Raw genomic sequence first — 10,339 nt, 5'->3', positions numbered from 1 at the left:
ATTTTATGACTTTATCTCTCCTGACAGCTGCATAATATTCCATTGTGTATATGCACCACAGTTTCTTTAGTCATTCGTATGTTGAAAGGGCATCTTGGTTGTTTCCAGAGTCTTGCTATGATAATTGTGCTGCAATGAATATAGGTGTAAGAAAGGGGTTTTTGTATTGTATTTTTGTGTTCCTAGGGTATATTCCTAGGAGTGGTATAGCTGGATCGTATGGGAGTTCGATTTCCAGTTTTTGGAGAAATCTCCATATCGCTTTCCATAAAGGTTGAACTAGACGGCATTCCCACCAGCAGTGGATAAGAGTTTCTTTCTCTCCACATCCCCGCCAACACTGTTTATTCTCATTCTTTGTGATGTGTGCCATTCTCTGTAGTGTGAGGTGGTTCCTCATCGTTGTTTTGATTTGCATCTCCCTGATGATTAGTGATGTGGAGCATTTTTTCATGTGTCTTTTGGCCATTTGTATTTCTTCTTTGTCAAAGTGTCTGTTCATTTCTTCTCCCCATTTTTTGATGAGATTAGATGTTTTTTTCTTCTAAGTTCTGTCAGTGCCTTTTATATTTTGGAGATCAGCTCCTTATCTGTTGGGTATTGGGTGAATAGTTTCTCCCACTCACTGGGTGGCTCTTGTATCCTGGGTGCTATTTTCTTTGAGGTGCAGAAGCTTCTCAGCTTAATATATTTCCATCTGTTAATCTCTGCTTTCACTTGCTTAGAGAGTGCAGTTTCCTCCTGGAATATGCCTATAGTCTCAATGTCCTGGAGTGTTTTGCCTATGTATTGTTCTATATATCTTATGGTTTTGGGTCTGATATCGAGGTCTTTAATCCATTAGTACATGATGTTAGCTGGGGGTCTAAGTTCAATTTTTTGCAAGTGGCTAGCCAGTTGTGTCAACACCACTTGTTGAACAGGCTTTCTTTGCTCCATTTAGGATTCTTGCTCCTTTATCAAACATTAGATGATTGTATGTCTGGGGAACATTTTCTGAGTATTCAGGCCTATTCCACTGATCTGACGGCCTGTCCTTATTCCAATACCATGCTGTTTTGATAACTATTGCTCTATAGTAAAGTTTAAAGTTGGGGAAAGTAATTCCTCCCATATTCTTTTTCCCAATGATTGCATTAGCTATTCTAGGGTGTTTATTGTTCCAAACGAATTTCAAATTTGCCTGATCCACTTCTTTGAAGAATGTCATGGGTATCTTTAGAGGGATCGCATTAAATCTGTATAATGCCTTGGGGAATATTGCCATTTTGATGATGTTAATCCTGCCAATCCATGAGCAGGGTATGTGTTTCCATCTGCATGTCCTCTCTTATTTCTTGGAGCAGAGTTTTATAGTTTTCTTTGTATAGGTCCTTCACATTTTTAGTCAAGTTGATTCCAAGATATTTGAGTTTGTGTGGCACTATTGTGAATGGGGTTGTTTTCTTAATGTCCATTTCTTCCTTATTACTATTGGTGTATAGAAAGGCCATTGATTTTTTTGTGTTAATTTTGTAGTCTGACAACTTGCTATATGAGTCTATTGTTTCTAGAAGCTTTTTGGTAGAGTCTTTAGGGTTTTCTAAGTAGAGTATCATGTCATCTGCAAACAGTGAGAGCTTAACTTCTTCCTTTCCTATATGGATTCCCTTGATATTTTTTTCTTGCCTAATTGCTATAGTGAGTACTTCCAGTGCTATGTTGAATAGGAGTGGTGAGAGAGGGCAGCCTTGTCTTGTGCCAGAATTTAGAGGGAAGGCTTTTAGTTTTTCTCCATTGAGGATAATATTTGCCACTGGCTTGTGGTAGATGGCGTTAACTATATTGAGAAAGGTTCCTTCCATTCTCATCTTGCTGAGAGTTTTGATCAAGAATAGGTGTTGGGCCTTATCAAATGCTTTCTCTGCATCTATTGATATGATCATGTGGTTTTTATTTTTCTTGTTGTTGATGTTATGTATTATGTTGATAGATTTACGGATGTTAACCATCCTTGCATTCCTGGTATGAAACCTAATTGATCATAGTGGATGATCTTCTTAATGAGGCATTGAATCCTATTTGCAAGGATTTTGTTGAGGATCTTTGTATCTAAATTCATCAGCGATATTGGTCTATAATTTTCTTTTTTCGTAGCATCTCTGTCTGGTTTAGGTATCAAGGTGATGTTGGCTTCATAAAAGCTATTTGGAAGTGTTTCTGTTTTTTCAATTTCATGAAAGAGTCTTCCCAGGATTGGTAGTAGTTCCTCTTGGAAAGTTTGAAAGAATTCATTAGTGAATCCATCTAGGCCTGGCCTTTTGTTTTTCGGCAGACATTTGATTACCATTTTAATTTAATCAATGGTGATGGGGGTGTTTACATATGCTACATCCTCTTCCTTCAAACGTGGAAGATTATAGGAGTCCAAGAGTTTATCCATTTCTTCCAGGTTATCATTTTTAGTAGCATAGAGTTTCTCAAAGTAGTTTCTGATTACCCTTTGAATGTCTGTCATATCAGTAGTGATCTCTCCTTTTTCATTCCTAATACGAGTTATCAAGTTTCTCTCTCTGTCTTTCTTTGTTAGGTTTGCCAGTGGTCTATCAATCTTGTTTATTTTTTCAAAGAACCAACTTCTGCTTTTGTTGATCTTTCGGATTGTTTTTTGGGTTTCCACTTCGTTGATTTCTGCTCTCAGCTTTGTTATTTCCTTCTGTCTCCCTATTTTTGGGTCCTTTTGTTGAGCATTTTCTAGTTCTATTATCTGTGTAATTAAGCTACTCATGTAAGCTCCTTCTTCCTTCCTGATGTGTGCTTGCAAAGCTATAAATTTTCCTCTCAGTACTGCTTTTGCTGTGTCCCATAAGTTCTGATAATTTGTGTCTTTATTGTCATTTGTTTCCATTTGATTTCATCTTTGATTTTATCTCGGACGTACTGGTTATTCAGTATGAGGCTGTTTAACTTCCAGGTGTTAAAGTTTTTCTTCTGTGTCCCTTTGGAATTTACAAATAATTTAAGAGCCTTGTAGTCAGCGAAGGTAGCCTGCAAAATTTCTATCCTCTTGATATTATGGAGGTATGTTTTATGTGCCAGCATGTAGTCTATCCTGGAGAATGTCCCATGGACATTGGAGAAGAATGTGTATCCAGGTTTCTGGGGATGGAGTGTCCTATATATATCCACTAGGCCTCTTTCTTCCATTTCTCTCCTCAGGTCTAGAATGTTCTTGTTGGGTCTGGTTGACCTGTCCAGTGTTGACAAAACCATGTTGAGGTCCCCCAAATTATTGTGTTATTATTGACATTTTTCAAATTTGTCAACAATTGTATTAAATATTTTGCTGGACTCTCATTCAGTGCATATATGTTTAGGAGAGTGATTTCTTTCTACTCTACATACCCCTTGATTAATATAAAATGTCCATCTTTGTCCCTTACAACCTTCCTGAGTATAAAGTTTCCATTATCTGATATTAGTATGGCCACTCCAGCTTTTTTATGGGTGTTGTTTGCTTGGATAATTTTTCTACAGCCTTTTATTTTGAGTCTATGTTTGTTCTGACTATTCAGGTGCGTTTCTTGTAGGCAGCAGAAGGTTGGATGAGTTTTTTGATCCATTTAGCCACTCTGTGTCTCTTAACTGGTGCATTTAGTCCATTGACGTTGAAAGAAACAATTGTCCTGTGATTTAATGCCATCTTTATATCGAAATTTGGTGTGTCTTTTGGTTAGTCTTGTCTTAAATTAGGTCTTTCCATTTTTCTCTTAAGACTGGTTTTGAGTCTGCAAAGTTTCTGATCTGTTTTTTGTATGTGAAGCCATGTATTCTTTCTTCAAACTGGAAAATGAGTTTTGCTGGGTACAGTATTCTAGGTGAAGTATTCATTTCATTCAGTCTTGTCACAATATCCCACCACTGCTTTCTGGCATTCAGTGTTTCTGGTGACAGGTCTGCTGTAAATCTCAAGGATGCTTTCTTGAATGTAATTTCCCTTTCTGATCTTCCTGTTTTCAGAATTCTGTCTCTCTCTGTGGGATTCGTCATTTTGACTAGGATGTGTCTTGGAGTATTTTTTCTGGGGTCTCTTTTGGTTGGTACTCTTTGAGCATGCAGGATTTGATCACATATATTCTTTAGCTCTGGAAGTTTCTCTTTAATGATGTTCTTGACCATTGATTCTTCCTGGAAATTTTCTTCCTGGGTCTCTGGGACTCCAATGATTCTTAAGCTGTTTCTGTTGATCTTATCATAGATTTCTGTTTATCTGTTCCCATTCTTTGACTAATTTTTCCATTGTCTATTTATTTGCTTCAAGTTTTTTTTTCCAATCTCTCCTGCTATATGCAATTGTTATGTATCTCATCTTCCATAGCACCAAGTCTATTCTCAGCTTCTGATACCCTGTCCCAGAGCTTATCCATTTTGTCATTCTCTTCATTTACTGAGTTTTTCAGGCCTGTTAGTTGACATGTTATTTCAATTTGGAGTTTTGGGATTTCTGTCTTCATATTTTCTTGGTTCTTATTAGTGTTCTGTCAACTCGATCCATGGTTTCTTTGAGTTCTTTGAGCATCTTCCATATACTTGTTTAAAGTCCTTATTTGAGATGCTGAGTAGTTGGTTGGTCATTATCTGGTCCTCAGAATTGTCATCTTCATTCTCTATGTCTGATGCTGGCCTGCATTGTTTCCCCATTGTCACACTTGTATTGTGGGTTTTTCTATGTGTTGTGGTGGTATTCATTGACTAACTGATGTATGCAGCCAAACTCCTCTGGCTTCACCCTTTCTGGGTGGGTTGACTTGCCTTCAAGGGAGGGGAGTCCTCTGTGGATAAAGCCTCACACAGGATCAAATCTTGGGCCTGAGCACGCAGCAAAGAAGACAGTCCAGAGAGAAATGCTGGGCTTCAGTGATCCAGCACAGTTCATAGTGTGATGTTTTCTTCTTGTTGCGATGGTGTTCTTTCCTTAAAAAGAGCGCCCGGCCACGTAGTGAAGCGGAGCAGCCGTGCTCTTCTGGAGACTCTTTTTGGCCCACTCTCAAGAGGTTCACACGAGAGGACTTGAGACAGACACACACAGGCAGCACTCACAATTTTTCACAATCGGGCCCCACTGGGCAGGCATAGTTTCATAGATTTTCCCAGCCTGACATCACAAACAGGGGACCTGGCTTCTGCAAAGTACTGCTCATAGACAGTTTTCATGTTATGAAGCAGTTCCTTGGTGATCCCACCCTGGAATAAGCCTCTGGGAGAGCGAGTTTTCTGGAGCCTCTTTTCGGCCTACTCCCAAGAGGTTCACGCAAGAGGACAGGAGACAGACACACACAGGCAGCACTCACAATTTTTCACAGTCAGGCCCCACTGGGCAGGCATAGTTTTATCGTAATTATTTCTCTAACTGTACTCATCACTCATTTTGGTGAGCCTCGTGTTGTAAGCTGGACCTTCCAGCCCTCCTCTCTTTTGTCTCTGGGAATTATTGTATAAATGTCTTTTATTTTTCTTAAAACCCATAGATGAGGGAGACTATTCTGTGTCAATCTCTTCCCTCTGACATATTTCACTCAGCATAATAGTTCCATGTACGTCCATGTATAGGAAAATTTCATGACTTTATTTCTCCTGACGGCTGCATAATATTCCATTTTGTATATGTACCACAGTTTCTTTAGCCATTCATCTGTTGAAGGGCATCTTGGTTGTTTCCAGAGTCTGGCTATTGTAAATTATGCTGCAATGAATATAGGTGTGAACAAGAGGTTTTTTTTGTGTTGTATTTTTATGTTCATAGGGTATATTCCTAGAAGTGGTGTATTGTACAGATTTAACTTAATCGCTCTAAGGATACCCATAACATTCTTCAAAAAAGTGTCTCAAACCCTCCTAAAATTTATTTGGAACAATAGATGTCCAAAAATAACAAAAGTAACCCTGAGGGAAAAGTATATGAGATGCATCATTTCCCCAGCTTTCAATTGTACTGCAAAGCAATAGTCATTAAAACAGCATGGTATTGAAATAAAGACAGAACCTCAGATAAATGAAAAAGATTTGAGTATTCAGAGAATGATCTCCCAGACATACAATTAATCTTTGATAAAAAGGTAAGAAGCACAAAATGATGCAAGGAAAGCCTCTTTCAAAAGTGGTGTTGAGACAACTGGTCAGCCACATGCAAGAAAAGCAAATTATAACCTCCATCTAACCCCATGCACAAATCCAAATGGATTAATGACCTTGATATCATACCCAAAACCGTAAGTTATGTAGAAGAAAACAGAGGTAAAATATCTCACAACATTGAAACCAAAGGTATCCTCAAGGAGGAAACGACACTGTTCAAATAAGTTGAAGCAGAGATAAACATGTGGAACTACATTAAACTGAGAAGCTTCTGTACCTCAAAGGAAATAGTGACTAGGACATAAAGGCCACCTGCAGGATGGGAAAAACTATTCACCCAATATCCATCAGATAAGGGGCCAATCACTAAAATATACAAGGTACTGACAGAACTTAACAAAAAAAATCATCTAACCCCATAAAAAAATGGAGAAAAGAAATGAGAAATTTCTCAAAGAAAAAATACAGCTGGCCAAAAGGCACGTGAAAAAATTCTCCACATCATTCATCATCAGGGAGATGCAAATCAAAACAACAATATGGTACCATCTCATGCCACAGAGACTGGATCAAATCACAAAGAACAAAAACAATCAGAGTTGGAAGGGATGTAGGAAGAAAGTAACTCTCACTGCTGGTGGGAATGCTATCTAGTATAGCCTTTCTGGGAAACAATATGGATATTTATCAAAAAACTGAAAACTGAGCTGCCATAGATCCAGTAATACTTTTCGTAGGGATATACTCCAGGAACACAAAAACACAATACAAAAATACTTTCTGCATGCTTATGTTTATTGCCGTACTATTTTCAGTAGCCAGAATCTGTAAACAACCCAGAGGTCTGACAACAGAAGAATAGCTAAAGAAACTGTATTACATATACACAATGGAATACTATGCAGCTGTTAGGAAAAATGACGTCATGATATTTCCTTATACATGGATGACATGGAAACTATAATGCTCAGTGAAAAGAGTCATAGGTAGAGAGAGATAGGTACAGAATAGTCTCACTCATCTGTGGGATTTAAGAAAAATAAGACAGTATAAAATACTTAGAGACAATACAGCTGAGGGTGGAAAGACCGGTTCATGATATAAAGCTTACTACAAAGCTGGTGAGTGCAAGTAGAGAAATAACTACACCAATAACTATCATGACAATGGTAGTGAGTGAAAGAAATAGAATGCCTGTCTCAAAGACAGGCAGGAGGCGGGTGAGGAGGGAGATGGGATGTAATGGTCGCAAGAAGGTTGCACTATTGAATGGGGTGTACCTATTATGACTAAAACCCAACTACAAACTTATTTGTAACCATAGTGCTTCAATAAAGATATTTCTAGAAAAAATAAAATTTAAATAAATAAGTGATAGTTTTTAAAAATTAATAAATAGATATTAAATTGTGATACACACTCAGAAGTTTTATGCTGTTTGTTTCTAGCATTTCACAAATTGGTGCACACCATGATATTTACATAAAAAAGATCAATTAAATTAGCCAATTCATCTGGACTCCATTCTTCATCTCACTTATCAAAGTCTCCTGTAAGTTCAAAATATGTGTAAGACAACATATGAATCTGAAAAGAAGGCCAATATTGGAGATCAAAAGTAAACTGCAGATTACTATCAGTGAGGTTTGAAACAGAGATGAAGGCCATCTGGAAGTGGCTTCTATCTACCTGTCACAGAGTATAGCCTTAACTGTTTCAATAATGGGACTTTATTTACAGAGGCTAATGTATGATATTATAGAAGCTTATTTCTCCTTTCCATAGCAGTCCCAGGAATAGCAGTGGATGACTCTACAAACTCAAAGATCTTCAAGTTTTTTGATTTGGTGCCATCATGGCAATACAACCCATCTTGAATGACAATGTTTAGTTCAGTATCCTTTTATTGTCTTATTGTCCATGCTGAAGTGAGAGTCCTTTAGGACTCAGAACACAGGTTGTAAAGAATTTTCCCTTTATAAGATGTTCAGACAAATGCATATAAGATTTATTAAGGGACACATTGGTAAGGGAGGGATAAATACAACCACTGAGAATCTCCAAGGAGGAAATCTCTAGTATAGTTTGAGAGGTCTCTATTATTCTTTTTGAGGAAGTTTTATGTTAAAAATATATGAATTTAGGGTATTAGGTTAGGGGATTGTCAGTGACCAGTAATGGAGAACCTGCACTTAGGGTCCCATGTAACTTGATGGTCTGGGCCCAAATGCCATAACTTTCCATGGCATTCTGCTTTAAAACAGCATTGGCTTTCAACTTCATGATTCATGAAGATGAGCACCACTATTCTGAGCCACCTGCTACTACTTTGTGCACTGGCCCACAAATTAATGTTGATAACCATTCCATCAGACCAGTGATCTCTCAACCTTTATAAAAATCTGTGTTTGAAAACCGCTGCTTTACAGTAAACTGATGATGGTACCAATAATGGTTTGAAGCATGGAATAATCACAAACACTACAGGGTTGACTGCCTTACTGGTTAAAATTGAATTTGCTGCACATACGTGTTCTAGAAAAAGGAATAAAGAGGAACAAAAGAAACCTTCTAAGAATATCACATAAAAATTATTCATATCAATTTTGCTTATACCCACTCATAAGATATTAGTCATGTGCCCATGACTAATTATAAAGAAAGTTGAGAGATGTATAATGTCTATTGATGCTCTACAATCAAGAGGTTTTATTATTAAGACATAGAAGATTGAAAACTCACTTCATTGGGCAGTTAATAGGTTCTAATATACTGGGAATGGAGACCATAAAAATTCTTCCATAGTTTCTCAGACTGACCACACAATGAATATTCTATTATTTATTACAGTACTTCTGTGTTAAAAATAACAGGGAAAAAGAAAACACTGTTAAAAACTAAGGATGAGCCTCAAAAGTTAGCACACCAAACAACTATTTCAAAGACTAATTAAACACTCAATTCCTAAATAAATACATGTTCCTTATGACCTTCATTTTAACCAAAATTAGCAAGCTCCAACTCATTACTTCATGTCCAGTACACTACAAGTCTTTATAAACTTGCCAACTATTCTTATATAAAAACTAATGACTTTAAATATCATTTTATAACATACATAACATATAACATCATTTTATAACAATAAATACCTATAGAATTACATCCAATTATAAACATAAAATACTTTATTTATCTTTTAGTATTTTAGAATATTTTTATAATTTTAAACAGAAAAACACTGTTGGTAATAAATAGTATATTTATGGTAATAAATGGTAATCAATAGAATGGTAATAGAGTGATAATAAATAGAATATTAGTAATGTAAAAAAATTTTAGTCTACAGAAAATAATTAACTTTCCCAAATAAAGATCAGCAAATTTATGGGCGAGAATATTTACAAGTATAATGATGAAAAAGTTTAACTCTACCCAAAAGAAGGTAACAAAACATACATAAGTAACTAAGATGCATGACTATATATTCTTTTTAATTTATAAGCAAATAAATTCAAGTTAAAATGTCATTTTCTTATGATCAGATTGCAATTAATTTTTAAATAATGTTATACAAATTAGTGAGTACAGATAAAGGAGCATACTAGTTCGCAGCTAATAGATAGGTATATGTAGTTTATTCAGTCTTAGTCTTAATTTTGTAAGCAAGAATATGCAGTGACACATACATATTAATTCTGATTCTACTTAGAATGTATTTATTTTGGAGAGAGGCCTCCAGAGTCATACACAGAACACAGGGGTCACTTCATGAGTTTCTAAGTCAATGGGGCTAAAGGTTAAATACAAGGACTGAAGCATATGGTACAGCTCCAATATTGTGATGAAAACTACACAATAGGGGGCAAAGTGTTTGCCTTGCCCTTAGCCAACCCAGAAAAAATAGTGGTTCCGATTCACAGCATCCCATATGGTTCCCTGAGCCTGCCAGGAGCAATTTCTGAGCACAGAACTAGGAGTAACCTCTGAGAGCTGCAGATTATAACCCAAACACCAAAACCAAACCAAAACAAATAAACAAAAAAAAAACACAATAATTCTAAGGATCTTCCAATAACATATCTGGCCATTACATAATCAAGGGATGATCCAGGACACTTTTGTGGTTCTTAGAAACCTCCAGAATCTACAGAAACACACACAGTGATGGTTAGGGGACCATGTGATGCCAGGATCAAACCTCTAAGCTCTATCTCTGGACCCT

Source organism: Suncus etruscus, chromosome 10 (assembly GCF_024139225.1).
Source record: "Suncus etruscus isolate mSunEtr1 chromosome 10, mSunEtr1.pri.cur, whole genome shotgun sequence".
NCBI lineage: Eukaryota > Metazoa > Chordata > Mammalia > Eulipotyphla > Soricidae > Suncus > Suncus etruscus.
Note: the sequence above shows the minus strand (reverse complement) of the source record.